The sequence below is a fragment of the Phyllobates terribilis genome, unplaced genomic scaffold, assembly GCF_046119375.1.
Source record: "Phyllobates terribilis strain yellow unplaced genomic scaffold, ASM4611937v1 Scaffold_3__8_contigs__length_932513732, whole genome shotgun sequence".
In the NCBI taxonomy this organism is placed as follows: domain Eukaryota; kingdom Metazoa; phylum Chordata; class Amphibia; order Anura; family Dendrobatidae; genus Phyllobates; species Phyllobates terribilis.
In genome coordinates, this window is record NW_027362763.1 from 719,132,599 (window position 1) to 719,153,037 (window position 20,439).

Here is a 20,439-nt window from a genome sequence, read left to right on the forward strand (position 1 = left end):
ATATATACACATACACACAGTGGTGGCCAAAAGTATTGGCACCCCTGCAATTCTGTCAGATAATACTCAGTTTCTTCCTGAAAATGATTGCAATCACAAATTCTTTGGTCTTATTATCTTCATTTAATTTGCTTGCAAGGAAAAAACACAAAAGAGAATGAAGCAAAAATCAAGTCATTGATCATTTCACACAAAACTTCAAAAATGGGCCAGACAAAAGTATTGGCACCCTCAGCCTAATACTTGGTTGCACAACCTTTAGCCAAAATAACTTCGAACAACCGCTTACGGTAACCATCAATGAGTTTCTTACAATGCTCTGCTGGAATTGTCGACCATTCTTCTTTGGCAAACTGCTTCAGGTCCCTGATATTTGAAGGGTGCCTTCTCCAAACTGCCATTTTGAGATCTCTCCACAGGTGTTCTATGGGATTCAAGTCTGGACTCATTGCTGGCCACCTTAGAAGTCTCCAGTGCTTTCTCTCAAACCATTTTATAGTGCTTTTGGAAGTGTGTTTTTGGTCATTGTCCTGCTGGAAGACCCATGACCTCTGAGGGAGACCCAGCTTTCTCACACTGGGCCCTACATTATGCTGCAAAATTTGTTGGTAGTCTTCAGACTTCATAATGCCATGCACACGGTCAAGCAGTCCAGTGCCAGAGGCAGCAAAGCAACCCCAAAGCATCAGGGAACCTCCGCCATGTTTGACTGTAGGGACCGTGTTCTTTTCTTTGAATGCCTCTTTTTTTTCCCTGTACACTCTATGTTGATGCTTTTTCCCAAAAAGCTCTACTTTTGTCTCATCTGACCAGAGAACATTCTTCCAAAACGTTTTAGGCTTTCTCAGGTAAGTTTTGGCAAACTACAGCCTGGCTTTTTTATGTCTCTGGGTAAGAAGTGGTGTCTTCCTGGGTATCCTACCATACAGTCCCTTTTCATTCAGACGCCGACGGATAGTACGGGTTGACACTGTTGTACCCTCGAACTGAAGGGCAGCTTGAACTTGTTTGGATGTTAGTCGAGGTTCTTTATCCACCATCCGCACAATATCGCGTTGAAATCTCTCGTCAATTTTTCTCTTCCGTCCACATCTAGGGAGGTTAGCCACAGTGCCATGGGCTTTAAACTTCTTGATGACACTGTGCACGGAAGACACAGGAACATTCAGGTCTTTGGAGATGGATTTGTAGCCTTGAGATTGCTCATGCTTCCTCACAATTTGGTTTCTCAAGTCCTCAGACAGTTCTTTGGTCTTCTTTCTTTTCTCCATGCTAAATGTGGTACACACAAGGACACAGGACAGAGGTTGAGTCAACTTTAATCCATGTTAACTGGCTGCAAGTGTGATTTAGTTATTGCCAACACCTGTTAGGTGCCACAGGTAAGTTACAGGTGCTGTTAATTACACGAATTAGAGAAGCATCACATGATTTTTCAAACAGTGCCAATACTTTTGTCCACCCCCTTTTTTAGGTTTGGTGTGGAATTATATCCAATTTGGCTTTAGGACAATTCTTTTTGTGTTTTTTCATTGAAGACAATTTAAATGAAGATAATAAATAATTTGTGATTGCAATCATTTTCAGGAAGAAACTGAGTATTATCTGACAGAATTGCAGGGGTGCCAATACTTTTGGCCACCACTGTATATATATATATATATATATATATATATATATATATATATATATATATATATATATATATATATATATATATATATATATATATATATATATATATATATATGAGCCTGCCATTAAACTGAACCAGGGAACCCAATATATATAATAATTTTTTTTATTCAATATCTGACATGAAATCAGAATAAACCTTTCTCCTTTCAGGTCAGTTAGGATTACTATATTTTTTAATATTTGCCAAATGGCAGAATAATGAGAGAGACAGAATGTTTTAAGGCCTTTTTATTACTTACTGCAAAGTCAAAACTTTACATACATTTCATTAGTATTCGGTACCATAGCCCTTAAACTGAATGACTTGGGTCAAACGTTTGGGATATCCTTCCACAAGCTTCTCACAATAGTTGGTCGGAATTTTGGCCCATTCCTCCTGACAAAACTGGTGTCACTGATCCAGGTTTGTAGGTCGCCTTGCTCGCAGCCTTGTCAGCTTTGCCCATAAATTTTCAATAGGATTGAGATCAGGGATTTGTGATGGCCACTCCAAAACATTGACTTTGTTGTTACCCTTAAGCCACTTTGTTACCATTTTGGCAGCATGCTTCTGGTAACTGTCCATTTGGAAGACCCATTTCCGCCCAAGCTTTAACTTCCTGGCTGAGGTCTTGAGATGTTGCTTCAGTATTGCCTAATAATCTTCTTTCCTCATGATGCCATCTATTTTGTGAAGTGCAGCAGTCCCTCCTGCAGCAAAACAACCCGACAACATGATGCTCCCACCCCTGTGTTTCACAGTTGGGATGGTGTTCTTAGGCTTCCAAGCTTCTCCCTTTTCTCCTCCAAACGTAACGATGGTCATTATGCCCAAAAAGTTCAAATTTTAGTTTCATCAGAACACAGGACATGTCTCCAAAAACTAAGGTCTTTGTTCCTGTGTGCATTTGCAAACATTAATCTGGCTTTTTTATGTTTCTTTGGAGTAATAGCTTCTTCGTGGCAGAGTGGCCTTTCAGCCCATGTTGATACAGTACTCATTTCACTGTGAATACTGACACAATCTTACCAGCTTCTGCCATCATCTTCACAAGGTCTTTGCTTTTGTCCTTTGGTTCATATGCACATGTCGGACCAAAGCTCGGTCATCTCTGGGACACAGAACCCATCTTCTTTCTGAGCGGTCTGATGGCTGGACATTCCCATATTGTTTGTACTTGCATATAATTGTTTGTACAGATGAACAAGGCACCTCCAGGTATCTTGAAATTGTAACAAAGGATGAGCCAGACTTGTGCAAGTCCTCAATTCTCTTCCTGATATCTTGGCTGATTTCTTTAGACTTTCCCATGATGCTACACAAAGAAGCAGTGTGTTTCAGGTGTGCATTGAAATACATACACATGTGTGTCTCTAACTTTGGAAGCTTTAGATACATTTTTTGGCAGCATCTAACACATGACATCACATGCAGTCCAGAATTGTTTAAGTCATAGTAATCTTAGTGTATGTAAACTTTTGACTTTGCAGTAAGTAATAAAAATGCATTAAATCATTCTCTCGCTCTCATTATTCTGGCATTTGGCAAATATTAAAAATTATGGTAATCCTAGTTGACCTAAAACTAGAAAGGTTTATTCTGATTTCATGTCAGATCTTGAGAAAAACATGCATGTGTGTCTTTTTATATAGTGTATGTAAACTTGTGATTTCAACTATATATACAGTTGATACAAAGTATTCAGACCCCTTTAAATTTTTCACTCTGTTTCATTGGTAAATTCTAAAAAGTTCATTTTTCTCATTAAAGTACACTCTGGACTCCATCTGGACTAAAAAAAAACAAATGTAGAAATTTTTTGCAAATTTATTAAAAAAGAAAAACTGAAATATCACATGGTCATAAGTATTCAGACCCTTTGCTCAGACACTCATATTTAAGTCACATGCTGTCCATTTCATTGTGATCCTCCTTGAGATGGTTCTACGCCTTCATTGGAGTCCAGCCATGTTTAATTAAACTGATAGGACTTGATTTGGAAAGGCTCACACCTGTCTATATAAGACCTCATAGCTCACAGTGTATGTCAGACCAAATGAGAATCATGAGCTCAAAAGGAACTGCCCAAGGAGCTCAGAGACAAAATTGTGGCAAGATCTGGCCAAGGTTACAAAAGAATTTCTGCATTACTCAAGGCTCCTAAGAGCACAGTGGCCTCCATAATCCTTAAATGGAAGAAGTTTGGGACCACCAGAAGTCTTCCTAGACCTGGGCGTCCAGCCAAACTGAGCAATCGTCGGAGAAGAGCCTTGGTGGAGAAGTAGAGAAGAACCCCGAGATCACTGTGGCTGAGCTCCAGAGATGCAGTAAGGAGATGGGAGAAACTTCCACAAAATCAACTATCACTGCAGCCTTCCACCAGACGGGCCTTTATGGCAGAATGGCCCGATGGAAGCCTCTCCTCAGTGCAAGACATATGAAAGCCCACATAGAGTTTGCTCAAAAACACATGAAGGACTCCTAGACTAGGAGAAATAAGATTCTCTGGTCTGATGAGATGAAGATAGAACTTTTTGGTGATAATTCTAAGCGGTATGTGTGGAGAAAACCCATGCACTGCTCATCACCTGCCCAATACAATCCCAACAGTGAAACATGGTGGTGGAGGCATCATGCTATGAGGGTGTTTTTCAGCTGCAGGGACAGGACAACTGGTTGCAATTGAAGGAAACATGAATGCGGCCAAGTACAGAGATATCCTGGATGAAAACCTCTTCCAGACTTGGTTGAAGGTTCACCTTCCAACAAGACAATAACCCTAAGCACACAGCTAAAATAACAAAGGAGTGGCTTCAGAACAAATCTGTGACCATTCTTGACTGGCCCAGCCAGAGCCCTGACCTAAACCCAATTGAGCATCTCTGGAGAGACATGAAAATGGCTGTCCACCAACGTTCAGCATCCAACCTGATGGAACTGGAGAGGATCTGCAAAGAAGAATGGCAGAGGATCCCCAAATCCAGGTGTGAAAAACTTGTTACATCATTCCCAAGAAGACTCATGGCTGTACTAGCTCAAAAGGGTGCTTCTACTCAATACTGAGCAAAGAGTCTGAATACTTATGACCATGTGATATTTCAGTTTTTCTTTTTAAATAAATTTGCAAAAATTTCTACATTTCTGTTTTTTTTCAGTCAAGATGGGGTGCAGAGTGTACATTAATGAGAAAAACAAATTAACTTTTTAGAATTTACCAAATGGCTGCAATGAAACAGGAGTGAAAAATTTAATGGGGTCTGAATACTTTCCGTACCCATTGCAGATCGTTATTATATGTACCATTATCCAGTGAAAGCTGTTATTTAAATATAAATATATATTTTCTCTCTATGTAATTCTTTTGATAGGTATTTCATGAACTTCGAGACGCCTTGTGATCAATGTAAAGAGGTATTTTGGTTGCTTAACACCTCTATACATAGCGCATAACAACAAATCCACCAGTCACAATAGGCCATTTCACAGCTGACCATGCTCTCCCTTCTTAATGACCTTTGCACACACTCATTAGATGCTTCAAAACAAAAACTAGAGTCTGTTCATTGCAGCTAATACAAGTGTGCATTTCCAGAAACAACAGGAAGTCTCAAAAGAAATTTTTTTTAAAAAATTGTCAGAACTTTTTATGAAACATTTAGCACAAAAACATGATTTAAACTTGAAGTCACTTTCTGATAACACAATCCCTTTAACAGTTTCCTACTAAACTGTTCGAGCAGGTGACAAAGGAGATAAGCAGCACCTAGAAAATTTCTGCCTATAGCAGACTAAAAGGGAGAAATAACATGAGCCCCTCATTCTAATTGTCAAAGCAGATGATTATTTTTATCAGTTGGAAAATCCCTTTAATTTTCAGTGCTGAATTAGATGCAAAATCCATAGAATAAAATTTGTTTTCTCAATTTAAAAAACAAAAAAAATTGACATCCCCGCTTTCAATTTTCACCTTTCTAATAAAACTATTCGTACAATTTCCAGTATGGGTTTGTGGTCGGCCTATCATTCCACGGCGTTAAGATTTTCGCGTAATAGTCATTAAGAACTCCAACGCTTTCCGTGAAGTTGTGCGAGGTCACGCCTGGGAGTGGAAGATTGCACCATTTTACCTTTTAAACTTTCACGCCTACTGAACACATAATTGTGAATCAACATGATAAGCATCCATAAAGCGGCTCCAGATCAGCATGAGCAGAAGATTCCATGCACAATTCCCCCCTCCCCAGGTCCGGCCAGCCACACTTGTGCAATTTATAGCAGTGTTGGTTCAGGCTGCGCCTAATGGATTGCACATTGGAAATCTGCCACACAGCTCATCAGGAAATGCGAGTCTCTTCCCGGCATGAAGAGCAAACGTCAACCTGAGAGGGAACTCATTTCCTTCCCTCTTCACAGAAACACTACTCTTACGGAATACGTGCAGATTTATATTGCTTTGAGGACAAGTCAGTCCAAAGTTATCAAACTTTTTTTTTTTTTTTTTTTTTTTTTATTAAGCAGGGGCGAAGAGGAAAATTTTGAACATGTGATTTCCTAGAATTGTAACCCAGCTTGATGAAGCTCTGGGGAGGACTTTTTAGTTCAAAACATCACGAGTAAAAATAGTGCCGTCGGTAAGACTATGCAGCAGCTGCAAGAAATGAGAGATTTCATAATAATCTCCTATACTGGAAACAGACAAATATATATATTTTTCTGAAACGCACCTCCAAATCGAAAAGCATGAGACAAGAATTGGAGATGGTGGACACCTTTGACATGGAAAATAATATTTTATATATGTTTAGGCAGGACCTTAAGTTAAAAAAGATGTCTAGGTTTAGAGCTTCAGATTTGAACGAAATTTATAGACATCTGTGCGCTTCTTGCAAAAAAAAACAAAAAAAAACCCATAAAATTAGCAACAACAAAAAAAAGTTAATGGACTTTAAAAACTTTTGCATACGGACTGTGCATCTGCATTCACTAGGTCTTCATTCTCATTCTGCTTTCCCCATCTGCAGGTCTCGACGGGCCCTTTATTCTTTTTTTGGTTGATAGACCAGTGTTAAGGAGGATGTAATTTCAAACCCAAACCCAGGCACCATTTGTCCTGGGTGCTCTCCCTGGTCTGCATCTCTGCAGATTGCCTTGCGTACTTACTTTCCTCTATACAATTTGTCTGATCTGCCCTCTTTGAACACTTCGATGCTTTCCTCCCTTCTCCACATTTTGATTATATCTGTACAACCTCCTCTCCTACCAGTAGCTATCTCTAACACTGAGCGGAGGGAGCGGAGGAGAGCAAACAGCACAAAACAATATGCTTTTAGATTTATGCCAGTAGCACCAAAACAAATAGTGGGGTAAAGGAATTATTTAGACATTTTAATAAAAACTGTCTAGGAAGTTGCTTGACTTTGCATTTAGATAGCAAAAAGAATTTCCATTATACACTTATGGCAACTTAAAGTCACCACTAGCAGAAGAGAACAGGATATAACATACTTTATAAACAGTAAACTCACAAAGCACATTACATTGCCCAGTTTGGTACAGCCGACTCGTCAAGAGGGGAGGTCACTACTTATCTTCACTTCATACATGAGAGGATGTCGGAGCTTTACAGTCATATATATATGACTATATAGAGTCTTGTGTATATATATATATATATATATATACACACACACACACACACACACACACACACACACATATATATATATACACTACTCAAAAAAATAAAGGGAACACTTAAAACAGAATATAACTCCAAGTAAATCAAACTTCTGTGAAATCTAACTGTTCACTTAGGAAGCAACACTGATTGACAATCAATTTCACATGCTGTTGTGCAAATGGAACAGACAATAGATGGAAGTTATTGGCAATTATTAAGACACCCTCAATAAAGGAGTGGTTCTGCAGGTGGGAACCACAGACCACATCTCAGTGCCAATGCTTTATGGCTGATGTTTTGGTCACTTTTGAATGTTGGTTGTGCTTTCACACTCGTGGTAGCATGAGACAGACTCTACAACCCACAGAAGTTGCTCAGGTAGTGCAGCTCATCCAGGATGGCACATCAATGCGAGCTGTGGCAAGAAGGTTTGCTGTGTGTCAGCGTAGTGTCCAGAGGCTGGAGGTGCTACCAGGAGACAGGCCAGTACACCAGGAGACAGGCCAGTACACCAGGAGACAGGCCAGTACACCAGGAGACAGGCCAGTACACCAGGAGACAGGCCAGTACACCAGGAGACGTGGCGTGTGCAGTTAGAGGGCAAAAACCCAGCAGCAGGACCTCTACCTCCGCTTTTGTGCAAGGAGGAACAGGAGGAGCACTGCCAGAGCCATGCAAAATGACCTCCAGCAGGCCACAAATGTGCATGTGTCTGCACAAACAGTTAGAAATCGACTCCATGAGGGTGGTATGAGGGCCCGACGTCCACAGATGGGGGTTGTGCTCACAGCCCAACACCGTGTAGGACGTTTGGCATTTGCCACAGAACACCAGGATTGGCAAAGTCGCCACTGGCGCCCTGTGCTCTACACGGATGAAAGCAGGTTCACACTGAGCACATGTGACAGACGTGACAGAGTCTGGAGACGCCGTGGAGAGCGATCTGCTGCCTGCAACATCCTTCAGCATGACCAGTTTGGCAATGAGTCTGTAATGGTGTGGGGTGGTATTTCTTTGGAGGGCCGCACAGCCCTGCATGTGCTCGCCAGAGGTAGCCTGACTGCCATTAGGTACCGAGATGAGATCCTCAGACCCCTTGTGAGACCATATGCTGGTGCGGTTGGCCCTGGGTTCCTCCTAATGCAGGACAATGCCAGACCTCATGTGGCTGGAGTGTGTCAGCAGTTACTGCAAGATGAAGGCATTGAAGCTATGGACTGGCCCGCCCGTTCCCCAGACCTGAATCCGATTGAGCACATCTGGAACATCATGTCTCGCTCCATCCACCGTCACGTTGCACCACAGACTGTCCAGGAGTTGGCGGATGCTTTAGTCCAGGTCTGGAAGGAGATACCACAAGAGACCATCAGCAACCTCATCAGGAGCATGCCCAGGCGTTGTAGGCAGGTCATACAGGCACGTGGAGGCCACACACAATACTGAGCCTCATTTTAAGTACATGACATCAAAGTTGGATCAGTGTGTTTTTCCACTTTCATTTTTTTTTGGGGGGGGGGGGGGGGACGACGACTCCAAATCCAGGCCTCCATTGGTTAATAAATTTGATTTCCATTGATGATTTTTGTGTGATTTTGTTGTCAGCTCACTCAACTTTCTGGAGAACAAAGTATTCAATGAGAATATTTCATTCATTCAGATATAGGATGTGTTATTTGAGTGTTCCTTTTATTTTTTTGAGCAGTGTATACAGTACAGATCAAAAGTTTGGACACACCCCATTTAAAGATTTTTCTGTATTTTCATGACTATGAAAATTGTACATTCACACTGAAGGCATCAAAACTATGAATTAACACATGTGGAATTATATACTTAACAAAAAAGTGTGAAACAACTGAAAATATGTCTTATATTCTAGGTTCTGCAAAGTAGCCACCTTTTGCTTTGATGACTGCTTTGCACACTCTTGGCATTCTCTTGATGAGCTTCAAGAGGTAGTCACCGGAAATGGTTTTCACTTCACAGGTGTGCCCTGTCAGGTTTAATAAGTGGGATTTCTTGCCTTATAAATGGGGTTGGGACCATCAGTTGTGTTGTGCATAAGTCAGGTAGATACACATCTGATAGTCCTACTGAATAGACTGTTAGAATTTGTATTATGGCAAGAAAAAAAGCAGCTAAGTAAAGAAAAACGAGTGGGCATCATTACTTTAAGAAATGAAGGTCAGTCAGTGCGAAAAATTGGGCAAACTTTGAAAGTGTCCCCAAGTGCAGTTGCAAAAACCATCAAGCGCTACAAAGAAACTGGCTCACATGAGGACCGCCCCAGGAAAGGAAGACCAAGAGTCACCTCTGCTTCTGAGGATAAGTTTATCCGAGTCACCAGCCTCAGAAATCGCAGGTTAACAGCAGCTCAGATTAGAGACCAGGTCAATGCCACACAGAGTTCTAGCAGCATACACATCTCTTCAACAACTGTTTAGAGGAGACTTTGTGCAGCAGGCCTTCAAGGTAAAATAGCTGCTAGGAAACCACTGCTAAAGGACAGGCAACAAGCAGAAGAGACTTGCTTGGGCTAAAGAACACAAGGAATGGACATTAGACCAGTGGAAATCTGTGCTTTGGTCTGATGAGTCCAAATTTGAGATCTTGAGTTCCAATCACCGTGTCTTTGTGCGATGCAGAAAAGGTGAACGGATGGACTCCACATGCCTGGTTCCCACCGTGAAGCATGGAGGAGGAGGTGTGATGGTGTGGGGGTGCATTGCTGGTGACACTGTTGGGGATTTATTCAAAATTGAAGGCATACTGAACCAACATGGCTACCACAGCATCTTACAGCGGCATGCTATTCCATCCGGTTTGCGTTTAGTTGGACCATCATTTATTTTTCAACAGGACAATGACCCCAAACACACCTCCAGGCTGTGTAAGGGCTATTTGACCAAGTGGGAGAGTGATGGGGTGCTACGCCAGATGACCTGGCCTCCACAGTCACCAGACCTGAACCCAATCGAGATGGTTTGGGGTGAGCTGGACCGCAGAGTGAAGGCAAAAGGGCCAACAAGTGCAAAGCATCTCTGGGAACTCCTTCAAGATTGTTGGAAGACTATTTCCGGTGACTACCTCTTGAAGCTCATCAAGAGAATGCCAAGAGTGTGCAAAGCAGTCATCAAAGCAAAAGGTGGCTACTTTGTAGAACCTAGAATATAAGACATATTTCCAGTTGTTTCACAGTTTTTTGTTAAGTATATAATTGAACATGTGTTAAGTCATAGTTTTGATGCCTTCAGTGTGAATGTACAATTTTCATAGTCATGAAAATACAGAAAAATCTTTAAATGAGAAGGTGTGTCCAAACTTTTGGTCTGTACTATATATATATATATATATATATATATATATATATATATATATATATATATATATATATATATATATATATACACACACACACATACATATATACATATATATATATATATACATACATACACACACACAACATTATACCTAAAACTATACGTAAAAAGCATGCCAAAGTTAAAGGCCCAGTCTGAGAAGTAAAATATAAATCCATACAGTACTAATATTAAAGGGAATCAGATAGCAGGTTTTTGCTCTCCCATCTTAGAGTAGTATGATTTAGGGTCAGAGACCCTGATTCCAGCGATGTGTCACTTACTGGGCAGCTTGCTGCAGTCCTGATAAAAATCCCTGTTTTCTCTGCTGCAGATCTAGCAGTTCTCTGAATGCTGAGCCCTGTATATTCCCGCCCACACCACTGATTGGCAGTTTTCTGCCCATGCACAGTGTATATAGAAAGCAGCCAATCAGTGGTGGGGGAGGGGTTATACAGAGCCTATGAATATGGAGGACTATATGGCAGCAGGTTTACTAGTCCTCTATTGGTAATCTCCTGCTGATAAAACTATGATTTTATCAAAACTACAGCAAGCAGCCCAATAAGTGACACATCGCTAGAATCAGGGCCTCTGCATTATGCTGCTCTCAGATTAGGTGACAAAAACCTGAGAGAGTTTCTTTATGGGTATAAATTAGGCAAATTGAACTTTTTAATTACTGATCCTTTTTCCAGATCATCTTGCCTATTTTTATTATAAGGAGCCTATAAGATGGATATAAGCAAAAGGATAAGTAAAAAGAGGCAGCAAAAGAAATTAGGCAGGTTTTGTTAATTTCAGAGGCTAGAATGCTTCCAGTTGCCAATATATGTGAGTCATCCAATAGGAGCGCCCCATAGCTAGTAATAGCTTGCTGTACTTGGCATTGTGCGCCTCAATCTCTCAGGCAGCTGTTAGCAGCAGCAGCACACAATTACATTACAAAGAAATATCCTCGCCAGGAATCCCGCCAGGGACTTTTCTTGCGAATTCCCATTCAATGCACATATGCATAAATACCCAATCTTATTTATACACCACACAATAGCTTTACATGTGAATGTTTACAGCGGTCACCAACGTCCGCCCCGCTCGCCATCGCTTTCACGATTCATAATTGTTTGTTTAGTTTCCAGACTGGAAGAACTTTTGTTTCTGGCACTTACTGACGGTCAGGAAATGAGGTATTATCCAATGCTGATTTTATAGAAGTAAAAAAAAAAAATGATTAATTCTGAATCATGGACACGGGTGTTACTTGAAGAAAGCACCTATAGAACTATAAATGAAACAGGTGAAAATAGGTATTTTTACAAAATAATCTGCCGTTTAATATCCTCACTTTATCTATAGGGCACTGTAGCCACGAGTTACATCATGCTGGTGTTAAGGAGAATTAAGAAAATGCAGTTAAAATAAGTCTAAGCACTACGATTTTAGGAAGGAGAAACGACTCGATTCACCATATTCACAAAAAAGCTGCCGGCACAGAAAATACTACCTCCTACCTTTTCCTGTAACTGAAGCACGCACAAAAGACCCTACCCTCCTGCGTCTCTCAATAAATGGTGTGTGTATATATATATATATATATATATATATATATATATATATATATATAAACACAGTATATAGTCCTGCTTCTGTGTCTATCCATGTAGCAGCATTTCACTCTAAATGATGTAGGCACAGATAGTACCGCTGCCTGGTTCCTCCATATAAGTAATGTGAGCACAGATATCCGTCTTTTCCTGTCTTTTCCTTTAAATGTTATAGGAATAGATAGTACTGTCTCCTGTCTTTCACTGTAAATGATGTAGGAACAGATAGTAACGCTTCCTGGTTGCTCCATGAAAGTGATGTGAGCATAGATATCAGACCCAGATAGTACTGTCTTGCTGTCTGTCACTGTGAGTGACAGAAAGTACTGTCTTCTTGTCTTTCACTGTAAATGATGTGATGACGTAGGCAAAGATAGTACTGCTTTCTGGTTTCTCCATATAACTGATGTGAGCACAGATAATATTTTCCTGTCTCTTCCTTTAAATGATGTGCAGGGTGGGCCATTTATATGGATACACCTAAACTAAATGGGAATGGTTGGTGATATCAACTTCCTATTTGTGGCACATTAGTATATGGGAGGGGGAAAACTTTTCCAGATGGGTGGTGACCATGGCGGCCATTTAAGTCGGACATTTTGAATCCAACTTTATTTTTTTCAATGGGAAGAGGGTCATGTGACACAAACTTATTGAGAATTTCATAAGAAAATCAATGGTGTGCTTGGTTTTAAAGTAACTTTATTCTTTCATGAGTTTTTTACAAGTTTATGACCACTTATAAAATGTGTTCAAAGTACTGCCCATTGTGTTGGATTGTCAATGCAACCCTCTTCTCCTACTCTTGACACATTTAGGGGCACAATTATAAGATTATCTCAGCACAGGAACATTAGATTTAAACACATCCAATTGTAGAACTTATTATTATTCCAAGATCTATTGAGCAAAATCAACTTTTGTTCGTGGGAAAACCCCTTTAATTCGTTTTGTTTGGATCTACAGTTACCAGTGAAGTAAACCTAGGAATTACTAGGGAAGGCTCAAAGATGTGTCTTCCCTACCTGATGCAGAGAAGTTCAGGGGGTGTCTTTGAAGAAGCGTTGTCCTTTTAACATCCCGTGGTTAAATATGATTAAATGGATGATATTGGGAGTCAGTGTTAAGTATAATAAACCCATTAGAAATATATGCTTTTCTGACCATGTAACCACTTCGTAGTCATGAATGAAGGTCAGAGATGAGCGATGTGAACAGAGTTCATAATGTATCAAATACCTGAATTATTTGAGGTATGAGGATAGAACATGACACCAAGGAATTGTTAATGAAAGAGAGTATTCAATGGCTTCTCTAAAGTCTCCCAGACGAACCTATTCATATAATAATGTAGTGACAGATCACCAGCACAATTCTATCAGTTTACAGTCTGATAATCACATATAATACAGGCCAAGAGACCACCTGACCGAGTCTTCTCCTGAGCTTTAGAAACGTCTGTCCTGAGTATGGTTGGATGGACAAATATACTGTGGCGGGTTAGGGTTTTGTATTAGGGAGCTGTCAGCATTTTGAGAAAAAATCTAAAACCTATAATACATGTTCTAAGTAAACAGTCCTACATGAAAGAAAAACATAACGAGATCCCTAAAACGTGACCCTAATTGCACCAAAACTGTACGGTACTTGTAAAGTTAGGTTGTGTTCACATTGTCACTTGCTTCTATCGGAACTATACATTGCCCTCGAAGTATTGGCTTTGTAGTACACACTACAATTCCACTATGGTTAAATGTTTTGTGAATATTGTTAGATAAATAAATGAGATTTATGTGACTAACAACTATGCCTACCTTATTAACATGGAGAGACCAGGAGCTGGCATTAACTGTGCCTACACCACTTACAGGGAGAGACCTGAAGAGTTTAGTATTTCTTACGATATTATTTAGAGGGAGTTACTACTATTTGTGAGTATGTCACTGACAGGAAGAAACAGGAAGACCGTACTATCTGTGTCTGCATCATTTACAGTAAGAGACAGGAAAAGAGTGATACAGGTGTGACGCGCCCCCTGGGCCTGTGTTGTGTAGCGTTGCGCACGCGGGGAATACCCGGAGCCGGATCTGTCGGGGTTAGTAGTCCTCGTGGCGGTGACCCGGTCCGTGCCCAGGGTGTCAAACTAAGTGGCGGAATTTAGCAGAAGATGTTATAGTGTTCGACTACGCCACCCGTTGAATGCGGTTATGAAGCCGCCGCTGCAGGGCAGACCGCTGAGGCCGGTGGTACAGTTGTGCAGCGTGGGTAGTATAACCCCCAACGGGAGGGGTATGGCCTCAGGGCAGCAGACGTGGATGATGGGGATAGCAGAATTGCACGCAGGCCCCAGGAACCACTCAGACGGTGCGGTGTAGTTCAGGGTCTTTACTGGTGGCAAAGGTAGACCCTCCCGGGAGTACTGGCTAGCGATCGGGGCCTGGTCAGTCCGTGAGCAGATAGGATCTCCCCCGGCCAGGCGGAGTTGTAGGCCTCCCCAACTAATTGTACTCTTCCTGGCTACCTTGCTAGAAGCGGGTAAAAGTAGCCCACGTCCCTGAGTGTACCATGTGGTGCTCACCCGTATGGCTGGTGACTCGGGGCCTTCTGGTAGCCTCCGCTCCACGACGGCGGTGCTGGTCCCTTGCGTGTGACCGTGCCTTCGGGTTTCTTGGCCAGAGGACCTGAAATCCCCTGCCGGACGGTTTCTGCTGCTGGGTATGGAACAGTCCCCACAGCCTCGGACTCCGTGTCCGGTGAGATCTCTTCAGTCAGGACGAGCTCTACAGCTTCCAGTCCCGGACTCCTTTTATCACTGCTCCCACAGAGCTCCTGATCTTGCTCTCCCTGCATCTGCTCCACTCCAGACCAGACTGTGTCTCTGTCTGGGACTCCTCTTCTTCTTCTCACTAACCCCACCTCAGCCCCAGTTTATATAGGGGAAGTTCTTCCCCTCCCAGGACTGGGCAGGAGGTGTGGCATGCTTAGGGTTCCTGACCAGGAGACCTCCCACCTGCTCACAGACGTAATATTGCTATTACTGTGGTAACCAGAACCCTGGGGTGCCACATTCCCCCCTAGTAAAATTTAGGACTCCGGGACTAAACATATTTTTGAAAACATAACAGGGTATAAACAGGAACAATACAATAAGGAAAAACACGTTAGGGTGGTCACGAGTGTCCGCAACCGGGTGCAATTTTTGAAGCAAAAAGGGTGTCCATTTCACCAAAGAACAGGGAGACGTAACCAGGTAGGGGTCTGTCCTGCCCCGAGTCTTTAACAGTCTTTAGTCCGTTCCTGGGTTACGCTCCAAACATATATACAACAGAGTTCCGGTTAATCCACAAAAACACCTATAAAATAACTGGAAAAACATAATTATTTACAAGCAACAGTAAACAGGTAAATACCAATAAGACAGTCTGAACACTTTAGATCCTCCAACGTACGGGCAACTGGCCTCTATTGGCCCTAGTAGACCTACGGAGCTTACTGACCGGTCCTGAGCTACAGGGTGTAGGAGCTGTCAAAGGTAAGCTGGGCAGCTGTCTACGGACTCTTTGGCTCACTAGGGGCACGGCAGGCTCACTATAAGCAGAGGGTCGATTCTCCTGGTCTGCTTGTGTGGGGTCTTCTGCCTCCTGGACTGGCTGCTCTTCCAGCTCTACCTGTTTTTCCGTAGGCACTTGGGATGCTGGCTGGAGGAAGGTGAGGATGGGTACCACAACAGCGCCATTTACCGGTGTCCAAGACCGAGGGAAGTCTCCGAGTACAGTACTGACCATCTCTTCCCTTTCCTCTGCGGGTCGAGGGTTTTCTTGATCTTCTTCAGGGTTTCGTAGCTGCTCGGGACACTTCTTCAAGTGATCTCGGGAGACAATGGCTGTGGTTTCTCCTCCATCCTTACTGATTGTGCAGATTTTTGGGTTTTCATGGCTTGATGGCAGTACGGTGTACGGGTCCTTCTCCCACTGGTCGTCCAACTTGTGGAGCCGTCTTTTCCTCTTCAAGACCTGCTCTCCAGGTACCAGGGGAACAGCGGGAGCATACTGGTTGTAAGTCTTCTCCTGTCTTTCTCTTGCTTGACGGAGACTTCGCTCAACGCTCTCCTGTACTTTCCGGTACTGCTGCTGCCTCTCTGTGTCCCAGTCTGCTTCTGGTGAAGTGTCCTCGGGTATCAGGACTCCCATATCCAGATCAACAGGCAGCTTACCAGGTCTTGCTCTCATTAGGTAAGCCGGGGTACAGTTGGTAGAACCTACAGGGATGTGGTTGTATAGGTCCACCAGATCAGGCAGTTTCTCAGGCCACAGAGTGCGTTCTTCCAGGGGCAATGTTTTCAGAAGGTCTATCACCACCTGGTTCATCTTCTCGCAAAGTCCATTGGTTTGCGGATGATAGGGTGTTGTTCTTATCTTCCGGCAGCCATACAGAGTGCAGAACTCCTGGAAGACTTCCGCTTCAAAGGCAGGTCCTTGGTCCGTCAGCACCTGCTCTGGGTATCCGTGTGGACGACAGAAGTGCTGCTGGAAGGCTCTAGCTGCTGTTTGAGCCGTTAAGTCCTTGACGGGGACTACAACCAAGAATCGGGAGTAGTGATCCACGATGGTTAACGCATAGACGTAGCCACTTCTGCTGGGGGTCAGTTTTACATGGTCCAAGGCTACCAGTTCCAACGGCTGCCTGGTGACGATGGACTGCAGGGGAGTCTTCTGGCTGGCACGGTCCTTCCTTCTTAGGTTGCATGGGCCACAGTCTCTGCACCACCTCTCGATGGTCCCTCTCATGCCTACCCAGTGGAACCGCCCGCACAGCAGGAACTCCAGCTTCTTCCATCCGAAGTGCCCAGCTCCGTCGTGGTATGCCTCCAGTACCATAGCCGCGTCTCTTCTTGGCACCACTACTTGCCAGATCAGTTCATGCGTCCGGGAGTTAACCATTCTGCGGCACAACTTACCCTTGTAAAGAAACAGTCGACTCTTCTCAGCCCACAGTTGCTTGGTCTCCTCCGGAGCGTCTGGGTCAAGGCGGGCATCTGGCCGAGTCAGCATCTCCTTCACTAGTCGGACGGCGGGGTCACTGTCTTGTGTTTCCGCCCAGTTGTAATGAGGTAAGGGGTTGAACGTAGCGGATTGCTTACCCCTTACACGGTGGGAATACTGGGTAGTCCCATGACGGTGAAACGCGGGGAGTTCAACTTCTTCCAGTTCCTCTGGATCTTCCCCTACGTCCGGTAGGTTTGGCATTCTGGACAAGGCATCCGCGTTGGTATTGGAGCGTCCTGCCCGGTATTTGATCGTGAACTCATAGTTGGACAGGCGGGCCATCCATCTCTGCTCCAGGGCACCGAGTCTTGCAGTGTCCAGGTGTGTCAACGGGTTGTTATCCGTGTACACGGTGAACCGCGAAGAGGCGAGGTAGTGCTTAAAGCGTTCGGTGACTGCCCACACTACCGCCAGGAACTCTAGCTTGAATGAGCTGTAATTCTCAGGGTTTCTTTCGGTGGGTCGCAGTTTTCGGCTGGCGTAAGCAATTACCCGTTCTCTCCCCTGCTGGATCTGGGACAGTACGGCTCCTAGCCCGATGTTACTTGCGTCGGTGTAGAGGATAAAGGGCTGGCTGTAATCAGGGTACGCCAGGATTTCATCCCCCGTGAGGGCCATCTTCAGCTGGCGGAAGGACTCTTCTTCCAACTTCTCCCATCTGAAGGGCGGCTTCTGGTTCTTGGCCTTCCTGGACTGGCCTATCAGGAGGTCCTGCATAGGAGCTGCCTTTTTGGTGAAACCGGGAATGAATCTTCGGTAGTAGCCTACCAACCCGAGGAACTGCCGCACTTCCTTTACGCTGGAGGGTCTTGGCCATTCCCTAATCGCGGTGATCTTATCAGAGTCGGGAGCCACTCCGTCAGCACTCACCACGTGTCCCAGGTACTGCACTTTTGGTTTTAGCAGGTGACACTTCGACGGTTTAACCTTCAGACCGTAGTTTGCCAGGGCTTCGAACACTTCCGCCAGGTGTTTCAGGTGGTCCTCGTAGGTTTTGGAATAAACTATAACATCGTCCAGGTACAGCAGGACCGTCTCAAAGTTCTGGTGTCCCAGACAGCATTCCATCAATCGTTGGAAGGTTCCTGGTGCGTTGCAGAGTCCGAACGGCATGCAGGTAAACTCGCTAAGTCCCATCGGGGTAGTGAATGCGGTCTTCTCCCGGTCCGCCTCTGCGACAGGAACCTGCCAGTACCCGCTAGTGAGATCCAAAGTGGAGAAGAAGTTAGCAGATTTTAAAGCAGCCAAAGACTCCTCTATCCTTGGTAAGGGGTACGCATCTTTGTGTGTGATACGGTTGATTTTCCGGTAATCTACACACATTCTCATGGTGTTGTCTCTCTTTTTAACCAAGACTAGTGGAGCTGCCCAGGGGCTACAGCTATCCCTGATAACCCCAGCCTCCTTCATGTCTCTAAGCATCCCCTTGGCGTGTTGGTAGTGTGCAGGGGGTACGGGACGATACCTTTCCTTTATGGGAGGATGATCTCCCGTGGGGATGTGATGTTCCACTCCCTTTACTCGCCCAAAGTCCAGCGGGTGTTTACTGAACACTCTCTCGTATTCCTGGATCACCCGGTAGACTCCCTGCTTTTGGTGAGCAGGTGTGGAGTCAGTACCCAAATGCAGTTGCTGACACCAGTCCTCCATTTGTTGCTTAGAGCCGTTACCTTCCTCTGGATGAGATGGAGGCAAGGGTTCCACGGACTGTACAGAATTTTGGTTGATGGTATACAATTTGGCTAGCGTAGCATACCGGGGCAGGTACACTTCCCTCTTCCCGATATTTATTATGCGAACGGGCACCCTCCCATGGCGTACATCAACCACCCCCCGTGCCGTCAAAATGGTGGGCCTACTATCTGAGTAGACTGGTTCTACCATTGCCTGGTAATCTCTACCTCTCAGACCAATAGCTGCCCGGCACCAAATCATCATTTCACTTTTCGGGGGCATGGCAATAGGGAAAGGGTCACACATTCTCACGCTACCAATCTCACCACCAGAGAGTTCCACCTGTTGCCGTCGCATCAGTGCCCGGATCTCTTTTTGGAGCACTCGCTGCTGGCCGGAGCTGGCGTTCTTGGCAACCTGCTGTAAAATGAGAATCACCTCTGCAAGACAATTTTCAATCACATTAGTTCCTAGAGTTATCTTTGGGTGACTCTCGCGCTTGTCAATGTCTACAATGATCAGTCCCTGTGCTGCCAGTTCGACTTTACCGATTTTAATGGTCATCTCTTTAAATCCGATCTGTGGCACGGGCTGACCATTGCTGGCGATGATACTCAAGTCGTCGTCTGGGTAGCGGGTTATATCCGAGTCATTCCAGTACTGCTTGAAGAGCACGTACGGGATGGTGGTGACCTGTGACCCGGTGTCAAGTAGGGCACTCATAGGAATGCCATCCAGTACTACAGGCAAGACTGGACATCCTCCCACGTATTTGTCACGCCAGTTCAATGGGCCTGGTGATCTTATTCCTAGGGGTTGGCCCTCTACCCCAGGTTGTGCCGGTTTAAAAGGACAGTACCTTGCCATATGTCCGGGTTGATTGCAGCGGCGGCAGATGGGTTGTCCGTCCTCGTTGTATCGGTCGCTGGGTCTTCCTCTGGCCGGTGGGGTCCTCCTTGGTCGGCGCCACGGGATATCCTCCGGTCCGGATGCCAGCTGGATCTTCCCTGGAGTAGAAACCTGTAAAGACTGCACAGTTCGGTTTAGCGCGGCAACGCTTTTAGTTAGCTCTTGGACCTGACGGTGCAGGTCTGTAGCCGGGTCATTGTTTAAAGCCTGCGCATCAGCTCCCACAGGCCCTGCCGACAAGGGCGCCGTCTCCTGGTGGCAAATGGTAGCAGGGCGTTTGTGGGTCACAGCGCCACCTGGTGCCGGTTCTCGGAGCACCCGGATGGCTCTGTCCTTGAACTGTGCAAAGTCCAGATGAGGGTCCTGTAAGGCCATTGCTCGCAACTGGGTTCGTTGGGCATTGCAATGTAGACCCTCTATAAATTGTTCAGTCAACAGCTTGTCTTCGCTTCCCACGCCGTCAGGGTCGGCCTGCTTAATGGCTCTC

The 20,439-nt window shown here is 44.4% G+C and overlaps 1 protein-coding gene across 2 annotated transcripts in view; it reads right to left on the reverse strand.

The window, feature by feature from the left end:
- THADA (THADA armadillo repeat containing) overlaps positions 1–20,439 on the reverse strand; it is a 659,309-nt gene that overhangs the window by 522,433 nt on the left and 116,437 nt on the right. The gene's annotated exons all lie outside the window — the stretch shown is intronic.